This window comes from Salminus brasiliensis, chromosome 11, assembly GCF_030463535.1.
Source record: "Salminus brasiliensis chromosome 11, fSalBra1.hap2, whole genome shotgun sequence".
NCBI classification, from domain to species: domain Eukaryota; kingdom Metazoa; phylum Chordata; class Actinopteri; order Characiformes; family Bryconidae; genus Salminus; species Salminus brasiliensis.
This window is the reverse complement of record NC_132888.1, coordinates 29231112-29254621: the sequence shown is the minus strand read 5'-3', so window position 1 is coordinate 29254621 and position 23510 is coordinate 29231112.

Genomic DNA, 23510 nt, shown 5'->3' with positions numbered 1-23510 from the left:
GCAATTAATCTGCAACTGTGTAACAGGTACGTGTTAATTCGGTTTTTATACATATTTTGAATTTCTGTTTCTTGTCACACAGGATCTCATCACGCATCTTTTTACCTGAAAGTGGATCTGGCCAACAAGGGGCAATCCATCTTCACCTACGAGTTGTTGTCTGCATCTGGAACGGTGTCTGGCTGGCTTGCAATTAATCTGCAACTGTGTTGACTTTCTTTTTTGTCTTTTTCATTTTCAGGATGTCATGACCCACCTGACGCATCTTTTTACCTGAAAGTGGATCTTGGAATTAATCTGCAACTGTGTAACAGATACGTGTTAATTCGTTTATAATACATATATTGATTTTCTTTTCACATAGGATCTCATGACGCACCTTTTTGCCTGAAAGTGGATCTGGCCAACAAGGGGCAATCCATCTTCAGCTGCAAGTGGTTGTCTGCATCTGGAACGGTGTCTGGCTGGCTTGCAATTAATCTGCAACTGTGTAACAGGTACGTGTTAATTCGGTTTTTATACATATATTGATTTTCTTTTTTCTTGTCACACAGGATCCCATCACGCATCTTTTTACCTGAAAGTGGATCTGGCCAACAAGGGGCAATCCATCTCCAGCTGCGAGTGGTTGTCTGCATCTGAAACGGTGTCTGGCTGGCTTGCAATTAATCTGCAACTGTGTAAAAGATACGTGTTAATTCGTTTTTTATACATAATGATTTCTTTTTTCTGGAACAGTGTCGGGCTGGCTTGCAATTAATCTGCAACTGTATTGACTTTCTTTTTTGTCTTTCTTATTTTCAGGATTTCATGACCCACCTGACACACCTTTTTACCTGAAAGTGGATCTTGCAATTAATCTGTAATTTTGTAACAGGTACGTGTTAATTCGGTTTTTATACATATATTGATTTTCTTTTTTCTTGTCACACAAGATCTCATGACGCACCTTTTTACCTAAAAGTGGATCTGGCCAACAAGGGGCAATCCATCTTCAGCTGCGAGTGGTTGTCTGCATCTGGAACGTTGTCTGGCTGGCTTGCAATTAATCTGCAACTGTGTAACAGGTACGTGTTAATTCGGTTTTTATACATATATTGATTTTCTTTTTTCTTATCACACAGGATCTCATGACGCACCTTTTTCCCTGAAAGTGGATCTGGCCAACAAGGGGCAATCCATGTCCAGCTGTGAGAGGTTGCCTGCATCTGGAATGGTGTCTGACTGGCTTTCTTTTCATCTACAACTAAGTTACAGGTAAGTGAACATTCAGTTTCTATACTTATATTGACTTTCTTTTTTGTCTTTCTTATTTTCAGGATGTCATGACCCACCTGATGCAACTTTTTACCTGAAAGTGGATCTGGCCAACAAGAGGCAATCCATCTTCAGCTGTGAGTGGTTGTCTGCATCTGGAACGGTGTCTGGCTGGATTGCAATTAATCTGCAACTGTGTTGACTTTCTTTTTTGTCTTTCTTATTCTCAGGATCTCATGACCCACCTGACGCATCTTTTTACCCGAAAGTGGATCTTGCAATTAATCTGCATCTGTGTAACAGGTACGTGTTAATTCGGTTTTTATACATATATTGATTTTCTTTTTTCCTGTCACACAGGATCTCATGACGCACCTTTTTACCTGAAAGTGGACCTGGCCAACAAGGGGCAATCCATCTTCACCTACGAGTGGTTGTCTGCATCTGGAACGGTGTCTGGCTGGCTTGCAATTAATCTGCAACTGTGTAACAGGTACGTGTTAATTCGGTTTTTATACATATTTTGAATTTCTGTTTCTTGTCACACAGGATCTCATCACGCATCTTTTTACCTGAAAGTGGATCTGGCCAACAAGGGGCAATCCATCTTCACCTACGAGTTGTTGTCTGCATCTGGAACGGTGTCTGGCTGGCTTGCAATTAATCTGCAACTGTGTTGACTTTCTTTTTTGTCTTTTTCATTTTCAGGATGTCATGACCCACCTGACGCATCTTTTTACCTGAAAGTGGATCTTGGAATTAATCTGCAACTTTGTAACAGGTACGTGTTAATTCGTTTATAATACATATATTGATTTTCTTTTCACACAGGATCTCATGACGCACCTTTTTGCCTGAAAGTGGATCTGGCCAACAAGGGGCAATCCATCTTCAGCTGTGAGTGGTTGTCTGCATCTGGAACGGTGTCTGGCTGGCTTGCAATTAATCTGCAACTGTGTAACAGGTACGTGTTAATTCGGTTTTTATACATATATTGATTTTCTTTTTTCTTGTCACACAGGATCCCATCACGCATCTTTTTACCTGAAAGTGGATCTGGCCAACAAGGGGCAATCCATCTCCAGCTGCGAGTGGTTGTCTGCATCTGAAACGGTGTCTGGCTGGCTTGCAATTAATCTGCAACTGTGTAACAGTTACGTGTTAATTCGGTTTTTATACATATATTGATTTTTTTTTTGTCACACAGGATCCCATCACGCACCTTTTTACCTGAAATTGGATCCGGCCAACAAGGGGCTATCCATGTCCAGATGTGAGAGGTTGCCTGCATCTGGAATGGTGTCTGACTGGCTTTCTTTTCATCTGCAACAGAGTTACAGGTAAGTGAACATTCAGTTTCTATACTTATATTGACATTCTTTTTTGTCTTTCTTATTTTCAGGATGTCATGACCCACCTGATGCACCTTTTTGCCTGAAAGTGGATCTGGCCAACAAGGGGCAATCCATCTTCAGCTGTGAGTGGTTGTCTGCATCTGGAACGGTGTCTGGCTGGCTTGCAATAAATCTGCAACTGTGTAAAAGATACGTGTTAATTCGTTTTTTATACATATTGATTTCTTTTTTTTGGATGAGTGTCTGGCTGGCTTGCAATTAATCTGCAACTGTGTTGACTTTCTTTTTTGTCTTTCTTATTTTCAGGATTTCATGACCCACCTGACACACCTTTTTACCTGAAAGTGGATCTTGCAATTAATCTGTAATTGTGTAACAGGTACGTGTTAATTCGGTTTTAATACATATATTGATTTTCTTTTTTCTTGTCACAAAAGATCTCATGACGCACCTTTTTACCTAAAAGTGGATCTGGCCAACAAGGGGCAATCCATCTTCAGCTGCGAGTGGTTGTCTGCATCTGGAACGTTGTCTGGCTGGCTTGCAATTAATCTGCAACTGTGTAACAGGTACGTGTTAATTCGGTTTTTATACATATATTGATTTTTTTTTGTCACACAGGATCCCATCACGCACCTTTTTACCTGAAATTGGATCCGGCCAACAAGGGGCTATCCATGTCCAGATGTGAGAGGTTGCCTGCATCTGGAATGGTGTCTGACTGGCTTTCTTTTCATCTGCAACAGAGTTACAGGTAAGTGAACATTCAGTTTCTATACTTATATTGACATTCTTTTTTGTCTTTCTTATTTTCAGGATGTCATGACCCACCTGATGCACCTTTTTTACCTGAAAGTGGATCTGGCCAACAAGGGGCAATCCATCTTCAGCTGTGAGTGGTTGTCTGCATCTGGAACGGTGTCTGGCTGGCTTGCAATAAATCTGCAACTGTGTAAAAGATACGTGTTAATTCGTTTTTTATACATATTGATTTCTTTTTTTTGGATCAGTGTCTGGCTGGCTTGCAATTAATCTGCAACTGTGTTGACTTTCTTTTTTGTCTTTCTTATTTTCAGGATTTCATGACCCACCTGACACACCTTTTTACCTGAAAGTGGATCTTGCAATTAATCTGTAATTGTGTAACAGGTACGTGTTAATTCGGTTTTAATACATATATTGATTTTCTTTTTTCTTGTCACAAAAGATCTCATGACGCACCTTTTTACCTAAAAGTGGATCTGGCCAACAAGGGGCAATCCATCTTCAGCTGCGAGTGGTTGTCTGCATCTGGAACGTTGTCTGGCTGGCTTGCAATTAATCTGCAACTGTGTAACAGGTACGTGTTAATTCGGTTTTTATACATATATTGATTTTCTTTTTTCTTATCACACAGGATCTCATGACGCACCTTTTTCCCTGAAAGTGGATCTGGCCAACAAGGGGCTATCCATGTCCAGCTGTGAGAGGTTGCCTGCATCTGGAATGGTGTCTGACTGGCTTTCTTTTCATCTGCAACTGAGTTACAGGTAAGTGAACATTCAGTTTCTATACTTATATTGACTTTCTTTTTTGTCTTTCTTATTTTCAGGATGTCATGACCCACCTGATGCAACTTTTTACCTGAAAGTGGATCTGGCCAACAAGGGGCAATCCATCTTCAGCTGTGAATGGTTGTCTGCATCTGGAACGGTGTCTGGCTGGCTTGCAATTAATCTGCAACTGTGTTGACTTTCTATTTTGTCTTTCTTATTCTCAGGATCTCATGACCCACCTGACGCATCTTTTTACCTGAAAGTGGATCTTGCAATTAATCTGCATCTGTGTAACAGGTACGTGTTAATTCGGTTTTTATACATATATTGATTTTCTTTTTTCTTGTCACACAGGATCTCATGACGCACCTTTTTACCTGAAAGTGGACCTGGCCAACAAGGGGCAATCCATCTTCACCTACGAGTGGTTGTCTGCATCTGGAACGGTGTCTGGCTGGCTTGCAATTAATCTGCAACTGTGTAACAGGTACGTGTTAATTCGGTTTTTATACATATTTTGAATTTCTGTTTCTTGTCACACAGGATCTCATCACGCATCTTTTTACCTGAAAGTGGATCTGGCCAACAAGGGGCAATCCATCTTCACCTACGAGTTGTTGTCTGCATCTGGAACGGTGTCTGGCTGGCTTGCAATTAATCTGCAACTGTGTTGACTTTCTTTTTTGTCTTTTTCATTTTCAGGATGTCATGACCCACCTGACGCATCTTTTTACCTGAAAGTGGATCTTGGAATTAATCTGCAACTTTGTAACAGGTACGTGTTAATTCGTTTATAATACATATATTGATTTTCTTTTCACACAGGATCTCATGACGCACCTTTTTGCCTGAAAGTGGATCTGGCCAACAAGGGGCAATCCATCTTCAGCTGCGAGTGGTTGTCTGCATCTGGAACGGTGTCTGGCTGGCTTGCAATTAATCTGCAACTGTGTAACAGGTACGTGTTAATTCGGTTTTTATACATATATTGATTTTCTTTTTTCTTGTCACACAGGATCCCATCACGCATCTTTTTACCTGAAAGTGGATCTGGCCAACAAGGGGCAATCCATCTCCAGCTGCGAGTGGTTGTCTGCATCTGAAACGGTGTCTGGCTGGCTTGCAATTAATCTGCAACTGTCTAACAGGTACGTGTTAATTCGGTTTTTATACATACATTGATTTTTTTTTGTCACACAGGATCCCATCACGCACCTTTTTACCTGAAATTGGATCCGGCCAACAAGGGGCTATCCATGTCCAGATGTGAGAGGTTGCCTGCATCTGGAATGGTGTCTGACTGGCTTTCTTTTGATCTGCAACTGAGTTACAGGTAAGTGAACATTCAGTTTCTATACTTATATTGACTTTCTTTTTTGTCTTTCTTATTTTCAGGATGTCATGACCCACCTGATGCACCTTTTTTACCTGAAAGTGGATCTGGCCAACAAGGGGCAATCCATCTTCAGCTGTGAGTGGTTCTCTGCATCTGGAACGGTGTCTGGCTGGCTTGCAATAAATCTGCAACTGTGTAAAAGATACGTGTTAATTCGTTTTTTATACATATTGATTTCTTTTTTTTGGATCAGTGTCTGGCTGGCTTGCAATTAATCTGCAACTGTGTTGACTTTATTTTTTGTCTTTCTTATTTTCAGGATTTCATGACCCACCTGACACACCTTTTTACCTGAAAGTGGATCTTGCAATTAATCTGTAATTGTGTAACAGGTACGTGTTAATTCGGTTTTAATACATATATTGATTTTCTTTTTTCTTGTCACAAAAGATCTCATGACGCACCTTTTTACCTAAAAGTGGATCTGGCCAACAAGGGGCAATCCATCTTCAGCTGCGAGTGGTTGTCTGCATCTGGAACGTTGTCTGGCTGGCTTGCAATTAATCTGCAACTGTGTAACAGGTACGTGTTAATTCGGTTTTTATACATATATTGATTTTCTTTTTTCTTATCACACAGGATCTCATGACGCACCTTTTTCCCTGAAAGTGGATCTGGCCAACAAGGGGCTATCCATGTCCAGCTGTGAGAGGTTGCCTGCATCTGGAATGGTGTCTGACTGGCTTTCTTTTCATCTGCAACTGAGTTACAGGTAAGTGAACATTCAGTTTCTATACTTATATTGACTTTCTTTTTTGTCTTTCTTATTTTCAGGATGTCATGACCCACCTGATGCAACTTTTTACCTGAAAGTGGATCTGGCCAACAAGGGGCAATCCATCTTCAGCTGTGAGTGGTTGTCTGCATCTGGAACGGTGTCTGGCTGGCTTGCAATTAATCTGCAACTGTGTTGACTTTCTTTTTTGTCTTTCTTATTCTCAGGATCTCATGACCCACCTGACGCATCTTTTTACCTGAAAGTGGATCTTGCAATTAATCTGCATCTGTGTAACAGGTACGTGTTAATTCGGTTTTTATACATATATTGATTTTCTTTTTTCTTGTCACACAGGATCTCATGACACACCTTTTTACCTGAAAGTGGACCTGGCCAACAAGGGGCAATCCATCTTCACCTACGAGTGGTTGTCTGCATCTGGAATGGTGTCTGGCTGGCTTGCAATTAATCTGCAACTGTGTAACAGGTACGTGTTAATTCGGTTTTTATACATATTTTGAATTTCTGTTTCTTGTCACACAGGATCTCATCACGCATCTTTTTACCTGAAAGTGGATCTGGCCAACAAGGGGCAATCCATCTTCACCTACGAGTTGTTGTCTGCATCTGGAACGGTGTCTGGCTGGCTTGCAATTAATCTGCAACTGTGTTGACTTTCTTTTTTGTCTTTTTCATTTTCAGGATGTCATGACCCACCTGACGCATCTTTTTACCTGAAAGTGGATCTTGGAATTAATCTGCAACTGTGTAACAGGTACGTGTTAATTCGTTTATAATACATATATTGATTTTCTTTTCACACAGGATCTCATGACGCACCTTTTTGCCTGAAAGTGGATCTGGCCAACAAGGGGCAATCCATCTTAAGCTGTGAGTGGTTGTCTGCATCTGGAACGGTGTCTGGCTGGCTTGCAAGTAATCTGCAACTGTGTAACAGGTACGTGTTAATTAGGTTTTTATACATATTTTGAATTTCTTTTTTCTTGTCACATAGGATCTCATCACGCATCTTTTTACCTGAAAGTGGATCTGGCCAACAAGGGGCAATCCATCTTCAGCTGTGAGTGGTTGTCTGCATCTGGAACGGTGTCTGGCTGGCTTGCAATTAATCTGCAACTGTGTAACAGGTACGTGTTAATTCGGTTTTTATACATATATTGATTTTTTTTTTTTGTCACACAGGATCCCATCACGCACCTTTTTACCTGAAAGTGGATCCGGCCAACAAGGGGCTATCCATGTCCAGATGTGAGAGGTTGCCTGCATCTGGAATGGTGTCTGACTGGTTTCTTTTCATCTTCAACTGAGTCACAGGTAAGTGAACATTCAGTTTCTATACTTATATTGACTTTCTTTTTTGTCTTTCTTATTGTCAGGCTGTCATGACCCACCTGACGCAACTTTTTACCTGAAAGTGGATCAGGCAATCCATGTGGAGGGGCAATCCATCTTCAGCTGTGAGTGGTTGTCTGCATCTGGAATGGTGTCTGGCTGACTTGCAATTAATCTGCAACTGTGTAAAAGATACGTGTTAATTCGGTTTTTATACATATGTTGATATTTTTTTTTTGTCACACAGGATCCCATCACGCACCTTTTTACCTGAAAGTGGATCCGGCCAACAAGGGGCTATCCATGTCCAGATGTGAGAGGTTGCCTGCATCTGAAATGGTGTCTGACTGGCTTTCTTTTCATCTGCAACTGAGTTACAGGTAAGTGAACATTCAGTTTCTATACTTATATTGACTTTCTTTTTTGTCTTTCTTATTTTCAGGATGTCATGACCCACCTGATGCACCTTTTTACCTGAAAGTGGATCTGGCCAACAAGGGGCAATCCATCTTCAGCTGCGAGTGGTTGTCTGCAACTGGAATGGTGTCTGGCTGGCTTGCAATTAATCTGCAACTGTGTAAAAGATACGTGTTAATTAGTTTTTTATACATATTGATTTCTTTTTTCTGAATCAGTGTCAGGCTGGCTTGCAATTAATCTGCAACTGTGTTGACTTTCTTTTGTCTTTTTTATTTTCAGGATGTCATGACCCACCTGACGCACCTTTTTACCTGAAAGTGGATCTAGCAATTAATCTGCAACTGTGTAACAGGTACGTGTTAATTAGGTTTTTATACACATATTGATTTTCTTTTTTCTTGTCACACAGGATCTCATGACACACCTTTTTACCTGAAAGTGGATCTGGCCAACAAGGGGCAATCCATCTTCAGCTGCGAGAGGTTGTCTGCATCTGGAACGGTGTCTGGCTGGCTTGCAATTAATCTGCAACTGTGTAACAGGTACGTGTTAATTCGGTTTTTATACATATATTGATTTTCTTTTTTCTTATCACACAGGATCTCATGACGCACCTTTTTCCCTGAAAGTGGATCTGGCCAACAAGGGGCTATCCATGTCCAGCTGTGAGAGGTTGCCTGCATCTGGAATGGTGTCTGACTGGCTTTCTTTTCATCTGCAACTGAGTTACAGGTAAGTGAACATTCAGTTTCTATACTTATATTGACTTTCTTTTTTGTCTTTCTTATTTTCAGGATGTCATGACCCACCTGATGCAACTTTTTACCTGAAAGTGGATCTGGCCAACAAGGGGCAATCCATCTTCAGCTGTGAGTGGTTGTCTGCATCTGGAACGGTGTCTGGCTGGCTTGCAATTAATCTGCAACTGTGTTGACTTTCTTTTTTGTCTTTCTTATTCTCAGGATCTCATGACCCACCTGACGCATCTTTTTACCTGAAAGTGGATCTTGCAATTAATCTGCATCTGTGTAACAGGTACGTGTTAATTCGGTTTTTATACATATATTGATTTTCTTTTTTCTTGTCACACAGGATCTCATGACACCTTTTTACCTGAAAGTGGACCTGGCCAACAAGGGGCAATCCATCTTCACCTACGAGTGGTTGTCTGCATCTGGAATGGTGTCTGGCTGGCTTGCAATTAATCTGCAACTGTGTAACAGGTACGTGTTAATTCGGTTTTTATACATATTTTGAATTTCTGTTTCTTGTCACACAGGATCTCATCACGCATCTTTTTACCTGAAAGTGGATCTGGCCAACAAGGGGCAATCCATCTTCACCTACGAGTTGTTGTCTGCATCTGGAACGGTGTCTGGCTGGCTTGCAATTAATCTGCAACTGTGTTGACTTTCTTTTTTGTCTTTTTCATTTTCAGGATGTCATGACCCACCTGACGCATCTTTTTACCTGAAAGTGGATCTTGGAATTAATCTGCAACTGTGTAACAGGTACGTGTTAATTCGTTTATAATACATATATTGATTTTCTTTTCACACAGGATCTCATGACGCACCTTTTTGCCTGAAAGTGGATCTGGCCAACAAGGGGCAATCCATCTTAAGCTGTGAGTGGTTGTCTGCATCTGGAACGGTGTCTGGCTGGCTTGCAAGTAATCTGCAACTGTGTAACAGGTACGTGTTAATTAGGTTTTTATACATATTTTGAATTTCTTTTTTCTTGTCACATAGGATCTCATCACGCATCTTTTTACCTGAAAGTGGATCTGGCCAACAAGGGGCAATCCATCTTCAGCTGTGAGTGGTTGTCTGCATCTGGAACGGTGTCTGGCTGGCTTGCAATTAATCTGCAACTGTGTAACAGGTACGTGTTAATTCGGTTTTTATACATATATTGATTTTTTTTTTTTGTCACACAGGATCCCATCACGCACCTTTTTACCTGAAAGTGGATCCGGCCAACAAGGGGCTATCCATGTCCAGATGTGAGAGGTTGCCTGCATCTGGAATGGTGTCTGACTGGTTTCTTTTCATCTTCAACTGAGTCACAGGTAAGTGAACATTCAGTTTCTATACTTATATTGACTTTCTTTTTTGTCTTTCTTATTGTCAGGCTGTCATGACCCACCTGACGCAACTTTTTACCTGAAAGTGGATCAGGCAATCCATGTGGAGGGGCAATCCATCTTCAGCTGTGAGTGGTTGTCTGCATCTGGAATGGTGTCTGGCTGACTTGCAATTAATCTGCAACTGTGTAAAAGATACGTGTTAATTCGGTTTTTATACATATGTTGATATTTTTTTTTTGTCACACAGGATCCCATCACGCACCTTTTTACCTGAAAGTGGATCCGGCCAACAAGGGGCTATCCATGTCCAGATGTGAGAGGTTGCCTGCATCTGAAATGGTGTCTGACTGGCTTTCTTTTCATCTGCAACTGAGTTACAGGTAAGTGAACATTCAGTTTCTATACTTATATTGACTTTCTTTTTTGTCTTTCTTATTTTCAGGATGTCATGACCCACCTGATGCACCTTTTTACCTGAAAGTGGATCTGGCCAACAAGGGGCAATCCATCTTCAGCTGCGAGTGGTTGTCTGCAACTGGAATGGTGTCTGGCTGGCTTGCAATTAATCTGCAACTGTGTAAAAGATACGTGTTAATTAGTTTTTTATACATATTGATTTCTTTTTTCTGAATCAGTGTCAGGCTGGCTTGCAATTAATCTGCAACTGTGTTGACTTTCTTTTGTCTTTTTTATTTTCAGGATGTCATGACCCACCTGACGCACCTTTTTACCTGAAAGTGGATCTAGCAATTAATCTGCAACTGTGTAACAGGTACGTGTTAATTAGGTTTTTATACACATATTGATTTTCTTTTTTCTTGTCACACAGGATCTCATGACACACCTTTTTACCTGAAAGTGGATCTGGCCAACAAGGGGCAATCCATCTTCAGCTGCGAGAGGTTGTCTGCATCTGGAACGGTGTCTGGCTGGCTTGCAATTAATCTGCAACTGTGTAACAGGTACGTGTTAATTCGGTTTTTATACATATATTGATTTTCTTTTTTCTTGTCACACAGGATCCCATCACGCACCTTTTTTCCTGAAAGTGGATCCGGCCAACAAGGGGCTATCAATATCCAGCTGTGAGAGGTTGCCTGCATCTGGAATGGTGTCTGACTGGCTTTCTTTTCATCTGCAACTGAGTTACAGGTAAGCGAACATTCAGTTTCTATACTTATATTGACTTTCTTTTTTGTCTTTCTTATTTTCAGGATGTCATGACCCTGCTGATGCAACTTTTTACCTGAAAGTGGATCTGGCCAACAAGGGGCAATCCATCATAAGCTGTGAGTGGTTGTCTGCATCTGGAACGGTGTCTGGCTGGCTTGCAATTAATCTGCAACTGTGTAAAAGATACGTGTTAATTCGTTTTTTATACATATTGATTTCTTTTTTTTGGATCATTGTCTGGCTGGCTTGCAATTAATCTGCAACTGTGTTGACTTTCTTTTTTGTCTTTCTTATTTTCAGGATCTCATGACCCACCTGACGCATCTTTTTACCTGAAAGTGGATCTTGCAATTAATCTGCATCTGTGTAACAGGTACGTGTTAATTCGGTTTTTATACATATATTGATTTTCTTTTTTCTTGTTACACAGGATCTCATGACACACCTTTTTACCTGAAAGTGGACCTGGCCAACAAGGGGCAATCCATCTTCACCTACGAGTGGTTGTCTGCATCTGGAACGGTGTCTGGCTGGCTTGCAATTAATCTGCAACTGTGTAAAAGATATGTGTTAATTCGTTTTTTATACATATTGATTTCTTTTTTCTGGATCAATGTCTGGCTGGCTTGCAATTAATCTGCAACTGTGTTGACTTTCTTTTTTGTCTTTCTTATTTTCAGGATGTCATGACCCACCTGACGCACCTTTTTACCTGAAAGTGGATCTGGCCAACAAGGGGCAATCCATCTTCACCTACGAGTGATTGTCTGCATCTGGAACGTTTTTAGGATGTCATGACCCACCTGAAGCAACTGTTTACCTGAAAGTGGATCTGGCCAACAAGGGGCAATCCATCTTCAGCTGCGAGTGGTTGTCTGCATCTGAATCGGTGTCTGGCTGGCTTGCAATTAATCTGCAACTGTGTAACAGGTACGTGTTAATTCGGTTTTTATACATATATTGATTTTTTTTTTTTGTCACACAGGATCACATCACGCACCTTTTTACCTGAGAGTGGATCCGGCCAACAAGGGGCTATCCATGTCCAGATGTGAGAGGTTGCCTGCATCTGGAATGGTGTCTGACTGGCTTTCTTTTCATCTGCAACTGAGTCACAGGTAAGTGAACATTCAGTTTCTATACTTATATTGACTTTCTTTTTTGTCTTTCTTATTTTTTAGGATGTCATGACCCACCTGATGCACCTTTTTACCTGAAAGTGGATCTGGCCAACAAGGGGCAATCCATCTTCAGCTGTGAGTGGTTGTCTGCATCTGGAACGGTGTCTGGCTGGCTTGCAATTAATCTGCAACTGTGTAAAAGATACGTGTTAATTCGTTTTTTATACATAATGATTTCTTTTTTCTGGAACAGTGTCTGTTTGGCTTGCAATTAATCTGCAACTGGATTGACTTTCTTTTTTGTCTTTCTTATTTTCAGGATCTCATGACCCACCTGACACACCTTTTTACCTGAAAGTGGATCTTGGAAATAATCTGCAACTGTGTAACAGGTACGTGTTAATTCGTTTTTTATACATATATTGATTTTCTTTTTTCTTGTCACACAGGATCTCATGACGCACCTTTTTGCCTGAAAGTGGATCTGGCCAACAAGGGGCAATCCATCTTCAGCTGCGAGTGGTTGTCTGCATCTGGAACGTTGTCTGGCTGGCTTGCAATTAATCTGCAACTGTGTAACAGGTACGTGTTAATTTGGTTTTTATACATATTTTGATTTTCTTTTTTCTTGTCACACAGGATCCCATCACGCACCTTTTTACCTGAAAGTGGATCCGGCCAACAAGGGGCTATCCATGTCCAGCTGTGAGAGGTTGCCTGCATCTGGAATGGTGTCTGACTGGTTTCTTTTCATCTGCAACTGAGTTACAGGTAAGTGAACATTCAGTTTCTATACTTATATTGACTTTCTTTTTTGTCTTTCTTATTTTCAGGATGTCATGACCCACCTGATGCAACTTTTTACCTGAAAGTGGATCTGGCCAACAAGGGGCAATCCATCTTAAGCTGTGAGTGGTTGTCTGCATCTGGAATGGTGTCTGGCTGGCTTGCAATTAATCTGCAACTGTGTAACAGGTACGTGTTAATTCGGTTTTTGTACATATTTTGAGTTTCTTTTTTTTTGGCACACAGGATCTCATCACGCATCTTTTTACCTGAAAGTGGATCTGGCCAACAAGGGGCTATCCATGTCCAGATGTGAGAGGTTGCCTGCATCTGAAATGGTGTCTGACTGGCTTTCTTTTCATCTGCAACTGAGTTACAGGTAAGTGAACATTCAGTTTCTATACTTATATTGACTTTCTTTTTTGTCTTTCTTATTTTCAGGATGTCATGACCCACCTGATGCACCTTTTTACCTGAAAGTGGATCTGGCCAACAAGGGGCAATCCATCTTCAGCTGCGAGTGGTTGTCTGCAACTGGAATGGTGTCTGGCTGGCTTGCAATTAATCTGCAACTGTGTAAAAGATACGTGTTAATTAGTTTTTTATACATATTGATTTCTTTTTTCTGAATCAGTGTCAGGCTGGCTTGCAATTAATCTGCAACTGTGTTGACTTTCTTTTTTGTCTTTTTTATTTTCAGGATGTCATGACCCACCTGACGCACCTTTTTACCTGAAAGTGGATCTAGCAATTAATCTGCAACTGTGTAACAGGTACGTGTTAATTAGGTTTTTATACACATATTGATTTTCTTTTTTCTTGTCACACAGGATCTCATGACACACCTTTTTACCTGAAAGTGGATCTGGCCAACAAGGGGCAATCCATCTTCAGCTGCGAGAGGTTGTCTGCATCTGGAACGGTGTCTGGCTGGCTTGCAATTAATCTGCAACTGTGTAACAGGTACGTGTTAATTCGGTTTTTATACATATATTGATTTTGTTTTTTCTTGTCACACAGGATCCCATTACGCACCTTTTTTCCTGAAAGTGGATCCGGCCAACAAGGGGCTATCAATATCCAGCTGTGAGAGGTTGCCTGCATCTGGAATGGTGTCTGACTGGCTTTCTTTTCATCTGCAACTGAGTTACAGGTAAGCGAACATTCAGTTTCTATACTTATATTGACTTTCTTTTTTGTCTTTCTTATTTTCAGGATGTCATGACCCTGCTGATGCAACTTTTTACCTGAAAGTGGATCTGGCCAACAAGGGGCAATCCATCTTAAGCTGTGAGTGGTTGTCTGCATCTGGAACGGTGTCTGGCTGGCTTGCAATTAATCTGCAACTGTGTTACAGGTACGTGTTAATTCGGTTTTTGTACATATTTTGAGTTTCTTTTTTTTTGTCACACAGGATCTCATCACGCATCTTTTTACCTGAAAGTGGATCTGGCCAACAAGGGGCAATCCATCTTAAGCTGTGAGTGGTTGTCTGCATCTGGAACGGTGTCTGGCTGGCTTGCAATTAATCTGCAACTGTGTAAAAGATACGTGTTAATTCGTTTTTTATACATATTGATTTCTTTTTTTTGGATCATTGTCTGGCTGGCTTGCAATTAATCTGCAACTGTGTTGACTTTCTTTTTTGTCTTTCTTATTTTCAGGATCTCATGACCCACCTGACGCATCTTTTTACCTGAAAGTGGATCTTGCAATTAATCTGCATCTGTGTAACAGGTACGTGTTAATTCGGTTTTTATACATATATTGATTTTCTTTTTTCTTGTTACACAGGATCTCATGACACACCTTTTTACCTGAAAGTGGACCTGGCCAACAAGGGGCAATCCATCTTCACCTACGAGTGGTTGTCTGCATCTGGAACGGTGTCTGGCTGGCTTGCAATTAATCTGCAACTGTGTAAAAGATATGTGTTAATTCGTTTTTTATACATATTGATTTCTTTTTTCTGGATCAATGTCTGGCTGGCTTGCAATTAATCTGCAACTGTGTTGACTTTCTTTTTTGTCTTTCTTATTTTCAGGATGTCATGACCCACCTGACGCACCTTTTTACCTGAAAGTGGATCTGGCCAACAAGGGGCAATCCATCTTCACCTACGAGTGGTTGTCTGCATCTGGAACATTTTTAGGATGTCATGACCCACCTGAAGCAACTGTTTACCTGAAAGTGGATCTGGCCAACAAGGGGCAATCCATCTTCAGCTGTGAGTGGTTGTCTGCATCTGGAACGGTGTCTGGCTGGCTTGCAATTAATCTGCAACTGTGTAAAAGATACGTGTTAATTCGTTTTTTTATACATAATAATTTCTTTTTTCTGGATCAGTGTCTGGCTGGCTTGCAATTAATCTGCAACTGTGTTGACTTTCTTTTTTGTCTTTCTCATTTTCAGGATGTCATGACCCACCTGACGCATCTTTTTACCTGAAAGTGGATCTTGGAATTAATCTGCAACTGTGTAACAGGTACGTGTTAATTCTGTTTTTATACATATATTGATTTTCTTTTTTCTTGTCACACAGGATCTCATGATGCACCTTTTTACCTGAAAGTAGATCTGTCCGACAAGGGGCAATCCATCTTCAGCTGCGAGTGGTTGTCTGCATCTGAATCGGTGTCTGGCTGGCTTGCAATTAATCTGCAACTGTGTAACAGGTACGTGTTAATTCGGTTTTTATACATATATTGATTTTTTTTTTTTTGTCACACAGGATCACATCACGCACCTTTTTACCTGAGAGTGGATCCGGCCAACAAGGGGCTATCCATGTCCAGATGTGAGAGGTTGCCTGCATCTGGAATGGTGTCTGACTGGCTTTCTTTTCATCTGCAACTGAGTCACAGGTAAGTGAACATTCAGTTTCTATACTTATATTGACTTTCTTTTTTGTCTTTCTTATTTTTTAGGATGTCATGACCCACCTGATGCACCTTTTTACCTGAAAGTGGATCTGGCCAACAAGGGGCAATCCATCTTCAGCTGTGAGTGGTTGTCTGCATCTGGAACGGTGTCTGGCTGGCTTGCAATTAATCTGCAACTGTGTAAAAGATACGTGTTAATTCGTTTTTTATACATAATGATTTCTTTTTTCTGGAACAGTGTCTGTTTGGCTTGCAATTAATCTGCAACTGGATTGACTTTCTTTTTTGTCTTTCTTATTTTCAGGATCTCATGACCCACCTGACACACCTTTTTACCTGAAAGTGGATCTTGGAAATAATCTGCAACTGTGTAACAGGTACGTGTTAATTAGTTTTTTATACATATATTGATTTTCTTTTTTCTTGTCACACAGGATCTCATGACGCACCTTCTTGCCTGAAAGTGGATCTGGCCAACAAGGGGCAATCCATCTTCAGCTGCGAGTGGTTGTCTGCATCTGGAACGTTGTCTGGCTGGCTTGCAATTAATCTGCAACTGTGTAACAGGTACGTGTTAATTTGGTTTTTATACATATTTTGATTTTCTTTTTTCTTGTCACACAGGATCCCATCACGCACCTTTTTACCTGAAAGTGGATCCGGCCAACAAGGGGCTATCCATGTCCAGCTGTGAGAGGTTGCCTGCATCTGGAATGGTGTCTGACTGGTTTCTTTTCATCTGCAACTGAGTTACAGGTAAGTGAACATTCAGTTTCTATACTTATATTGACTTTCTTTTTTGTCTTTCTTATTTTCAGGATGTCATGACCCACCTGATGCAACTTTTTACCTGAAAGTGGATCTGGCCAACAAGGGGCAATCCATCTTAAGCTGTGAGTGGTTGTCTGCATCTGGAATGGTGTCTGGCTGGCTTGCAATTAATCTGCAACTGTGTAACAGGTACGTGTTAATTCGGTTTTTGTACATATTTTGAGTTTCTTTTTTTTGTCACACAGGATCTCATCACGCATCTTTTTACCTGAAAGTGGATCTGGCCAACAAGGGGCAATCCATCTTAAGCTGTGAGTGGTTGTCTGCATCTGGAACGGTGTCTGGCTGGCTTGCAATTAATCTGCAACTGTGTAAAAGATACGTGTTAATTCGTTTTTTATACATATTGATTTCTGTTTTTTGGATCATTGTCTGGCTGGCTTGCAATTAATCTGCAACTGTGTTGACTTTCTTTTTTGTCTTTCTTATTTTCAGGATGTCATGACCCACCTGACGCACCTTTTTACCTGAAAGTGGATCTGGCCAACAAGGGGCAATCCATCTTCACCTACGAGTGGTTGTCTGCATCTGGAACGTTTTTAGGATGTCATGACCCACCTGAAGCAACTGTTTACCTGAAAGTGGATCTGGCCAACAAGGGGCAATCCATCTTCAGCTGTGAGTGGTTGTCTGCATCTGGAACGGTGTCTGGCTGGCTTGCAATTAATCTGCAACTGTGTAAAAGATACGTGTTAATTCGTTTTTTTATACATAATAATTTCTTTTTTCTGGATCAGTGTCTGGCTGGCTTGCAATTAATCTGCAACTGTGTTGACTTTCTTTTTTTTCTTTCTCATTTTCAGGATGTCATGACCCACCTGACGCATCTTTTTACCTGAAAGTGGATCTTGGAATTAATCTGCAACTGTGTAACAGGTACGTGTTAATTCTGTTTTTATACATATATTGATTTTCTTTTTTCTTGTCACACAGGATCTCATGATGCACCTTTTTACCTGAAAGTAGATCTGTCCGACAAGGGGCAATCCATCTTCAGCTGCGAGTGGTTGTCTGCATCTGAATCGGTGTCTGGCTGGCTTGCAATTAATCTGCAACTGTGTAACAGGTACGTGTTAATTCGGTTTTTATACATATATTGATTTTTTTTTTTTTTGTCACACAGGATCACATCACGCACCTTTTTACCTGAGAGTGGATCCGGCCAACAAGGGGCTATCCATGTCCAGATGTGAGAGGTTGCCTGCATCTGGAATGGTGTCTGACTGGCTTTCTTTTCATCTGCAACTGAGTCACAGGTAAGTGAACATTCAGTTTCTATACTTATATTGACTTTCTTTTTTGTCTTTCTTATTTTCAGGATGTCATGACCCACCTGATGCACCTTTTTACCTGAAAGTGGATCTGGCCAACAAGGGGCAATCCATCTTCAGCTGTGAGTGGTTGTCTGCATCTGGAACGGTGTCTGGCTGGCTTGCAATTAATCTGCAACTGTGTAAAAGATACGTGTTAATTCGTTTTTTATACATAATGATTTCTTTTTTCTGGAACAGTGTCTGTTTGGCTTGCAATTAATCTGCAACTGTATTGACTTTCTTTTTTGTCTTTCTTATTTTCAGGATCTCATGACCCACCTGACACACCTTTTTACCTGAAAGTGGATCTTGGAAATAATCTGCAACTGTGTAACAGGTACGTGTTAATTCGTTTTTTATACATATATTGATTTTCTTTTTTCTTGTCACACAGGATCTCATGACGCACCTTTTTGCCTGAAAGTGGATCTGGCCAACAAGGGGCAATCCATCTTCAGCTGCGAGTGGTTGTCTGCATCTGGAACGGTGTCTGGCTGGCTTGCAATTAATCTGCAACTGTGTAACAGGTACGTGTTAATTTGGTTTTTATACATATTTTGATTTTCTTTTTTCTTGTCACACAGGATCCCATCACGCACCTTTTTACCTGAAAGTGGATCCGGCCAACAAGGGGCTATCCATGTCCAGCTGTGAGAGGTTGCCTGCATCTGGAATGGTGTCTGACTGGTTTCTTTTCATCTGCAACTGAGTTACAGGTAAGTGAACATTCAGTTTCTATACTTATATTGACTTTCTTTTTTGTCTTTCTTATTTTCAGGATGTCATGACCCACCTGATGCAACTTTTTACCTGAAAGTGGATCTGGCCAACAAGGGGCAATCCATCTTAAGTTGTGAGTGGTTGTCTGCATCTGGAACGGTGTCTGGCTGGCTTGCAATAAATCTGCAACTGTGTAAAAGATACGTGTTAATTCGTTTTTTATACATATTGATTTCTTTTTTTTGGATCAGTGTCTGGCTGGCTTGCAATTAATCTGCAACTGTGTTGACTTTCTTTTTTGTCTTTCTTATTTTCAGGATCTCATGACCCACCTGACGCATCTTTTTACCTGAAAGTGGATCTTGCAATTAATCTGCATCTGTGTAACAGGTACGTGTTAATTCGGTTTTTATACATATATTGATTTTCTTTTTTCTTGTTACACAGGATCTCATGACACACCTTTTTACCTGAAAGTGGACCTGGCCAACAAGGGGCAATCCATCTTCACCTACGAGTGGTTGTCTGCATCTGGAACGGTGTCTGGCTGCCTTGCAATTAATCTGCAGCTGTGTAAAAGATATGTGTTAATTCGTTTTTTATACATATTGATTTCTTTTTTCTGGATCAATGTCTGGCTGGCTTGCAATTAATCTGCAACTGTGTTGACTTTCTTTTTTGTCTTTCTTATTTTCAGGATGTCATGACCCACCTGACGCACCTTTTTACCTGAAAGTGGATCTGGCCAACAAGGGGCAATCCATCTTCACCTACGAGTGGTTGTCTGCATCTGGAACGTTTTTAGGATGTCATGACCCACCTGAAGCAAATGTTTACCTGAAAGTGGATCTGGCCAACAAGGGGCAATCCATCTTCAGCTGTGAGTGGTTGTCTGCATCTGGAACGGTGTCTGGCTGGCTTGCAATTAATCTGCAACTGTGTAAAAGATACGTGTTAATTCGTTTTTTATACATAATGATTTCTTTTTTCTGGAACAGTGTCTGTTTGGCTTGCAATTAATCTGCAACTGGATTGACTTTCTTTTTTGTCTTTCTTATTTTCAGGATCTCATGACCCACCTGACACACCTTTTTACCTGAAAGTGGATCTTGGAAATAATCTGCAACTGTGTAACAGGTACGTGTTAATTCGTTTTTTATACATATATTGATTTTCTTTTTTCTTGTCACACAGGATCTCATGACGCACCTTTTTGCCTGAAAGTGGATCTGGCCAACAAGGGGCAATCCATCTTCAGCTGCGAGTGGTTGTCTGCATCTGGAACGTTGTCTGGCTGGCTTGCAATTAATCTGCAACTGTGTAACAGGTACGTGTTATTTCAGTTTTTATACATATATTGATTTTCTTTTTTCTTGTCACACAGGATCCCATCACGCACCTTTTTACCTGAAAGTGGATCCGGCCAACAAGGGGCTCTCCATGTCCAGCTGTGAGAGGTTGCCTGCATCTGGAATGGTGTCTGACTGGTTTCTTTTCATCTGCAACTGAGTTACAGGTAAATGAACATTCAGTTCCTATACTTATATTTACTTTCTTTTTTGTCTTTCTTATTTTCAGGATGTCATGACCCACCTGATGCACCTTTTTACCTGAAAGTGGATCTGGCCAACAAGGGGCAATCCATCTTTAGCTGTGAGTGGTTGTCTGCAACTGGAACGGTGTCTGGCTGGCTAGCAATTAATCTGCAACTGTGTAAAAGATACGTGTTAATTCGGTTTTTATACATATGTTGACATTCTTTTTTTTTTTGTCACACAGGATCCCATCACGCACCTTTTTACCTGAAAGTGGATCCGGCCAACAAGGGGCTATCCATGTCCAGCTGTGAGAGGTTGCCTGCATCTGGAATGGTGTCTGACTGGCTTTCTTTTCATCTGCAACTGAGTAACCGGTAAGTGAACATTCAGTTTCTATACTTATATTGACTTTCTTTTTTTGTCTTTCTTATTTTCAGGATGTCATGACCCACGTGACGCACCTTTTTACCTGAAAGTGGATCTGGCCAACAAGGGGCAATCCATCTTCAGCTGCAAGTGGTTGTCTGCATCTGAAACGGTGTCTGGCTGGCTTGCAATTAATCTGCAACTGTGTAAAAGATACGTGTTAATTCGTTTTTTATACATATTGATTTCTTTTTTCTGGATCAGTGTCTGGCTGGCTTGCCATTAATCTGCAACTGTGTTGACTTTCTTTTTTGTCTTTCTTATTTTCAGGATGTCATGATCCACCTGACGCACCTTTTTACCTGAAAGTGGATCCGGCCAACAAGGGGCTATCCATGTCCAGCTGTGAGAGGTTGCCTGCATCTGGAATGGTGTCTTACTGGCTTTCTTTTCATCTGCAACTGAGTTACAGGTAAGTGAACATTCAGTTTCTATACTTATATTGACTTTCTTTTTTGTCTTTCTTATTTTCAGGATGTCATGACCCACCTGATGCAACTTTTTACCTGAAAGTGGATCTGGCCAACAAGGGGCAATCCATCTTCAGCTGTGAGTGGTTGTCTGCATCTGGAACGGTGTCTGGCTGGCTTGCAATTAATCTGCAACTGTGTAAAAGATACGTGTTAATTCGTTTTTTATACATATTGATTTCTTTTTTTTGGATCAGTGTCTGGCTGGCTTGCAATTAATCTGCAACTGTGTTGACTTTCTTTTTTGTCTTTCTTATTTTCAGGATCTCATGACCCACCTGACGCATCTTTTTACCTGAAAGTGGATCTTGCAATTAATCTGCATCTGTGTAACAGGTACGTGTTAATTCGGTTTTTATACATATATTGATTTTCTTTTTTCTTGTTACACAGGATCTCATGACACACCTTTTTACCTGAAAGTGGACCTGGCCAACAAGGGGCAATCCATCTTCACCTACGAGTGGTTGTCTGCATCTGGAACGGTGTCTGGCTGGCTTGCAATTAATCTGCAACTGTGTAAAAGATATGTGTTAATTCGTTTTTTATACATATTGATTTCTTTTTTCTGGATCAATGTCTGGCTGGCTTGCAATTAATCTGCAACTGTGTTGACTTTCTTTTTTGTCTTTCTTATTTTCAGGATGTCTTGACCCACCTGACGCACCTTTTTACCTGAAAGTGGATCTGGCCAACAAGGGGCAATCCATCTTCACCTACGAGTGGTTGTCTGCATCTGGAACGTTTTTAGGATGTCATGACCCATCTGAAGCAATTGTTTACCTGAAAGTGGATCTGGCCAACAAGGGGCAATCCATCTTCAGCTGTGAGTGGTTGTCTGCATCTGGAACGGTGTCTGGCTGGCTTGCAATTAATCTGCAACTTTGTAAAAGATACGTGTTAATTCGTTTTTTTATACATAATGATTTCTTTTTTCTGGATCAGTGTCTGGCTGGCTTGCAATTAATCTGCAACTGTGTTGACTTTCTTTTTTGTCTTTCTCATTTTCAGGATGTCATGACCCACCTGACGCATCTTTTTACCTGAAAGTGGATCTTGGAATTAATCTGCAACTGTGTAACAGGTACGTGTTAATTCGTTTATAATACATATATTGATTTTCTTTTTTCTTGTCACACAGGATCTCATGACGCACCTTTTTGCCTGAAAGTGGATCTGGCCAACAAGGGGCAATCCATCTTCAGCTGCGAGTGGTTGTCTGCATCTGGAACGGTGTCTGGCTGGCTTGCAATTAATCTGCAACTGTGTAACAGGTACGTGTTAATTCGGTTTTTATACATATATTGATTTTTTTTTGTCACACAGGATCCCTTCACGCACCTTTTTACCTGAAAGTGGATCCGGCCAACAAGGGGCTATCCATGTCCAGATGTGAGAGGTTGCCTGCATCTGGAATGGTGTCTGACTGGCTTTCTTTTCATCTGCAACTGAGTTACAGGTAAGTGAACATTCAGTTTCTATACTTATATTGACTTTCTTTTTTGTCTTTCTTATTTTCAGGATGTCATGACCCACCTGACGCACCTTTTTACCTGAAAGTGGATCTGGCCAACAAGGGGCAATCCATCTTCAGCTGTGAGTGGTTGTCTGCATCTGGAACGGTGTCTGTCTGGCTTGCAATAAATCTGCAACTGTGTAAAAGATACGTGTTAATTCGTTTTTTATACATATTGATTTCTTTTTTCTGGATCAGTGTCTGTCTGGCTTGCAATTAATCTGCAACTGTGTTGACTTTCTTTTTTGTCTTTCTTATTTTCAGGATGTCATGACCCACCTGACGCACCTTTTTACCTGAAAGTGGATCTTGCAATTAATCTGTAATTGTGTAACAGGTACGTGTTAATTCGGTTTTTATACATATATTGATTTTCTTTTTTCTTGTCACACAAGATCTCATGACGCACCTTTTTACCTGAAAGTGGATCTGGCCAACAAGGGGCAATCCATCTTCAGCTGCGAGTGGTTGTCTGCATCTGGAACGTTGTCTGGCTGGCTTGCAATTAATCTGCAACTGTGTAACAGGTACGTGTTAATTCGGTTTTTATACATATATTGATTTTCTTTTTTCTTATCACACAGGATCTCATGACGCACCTTTTTACCTGA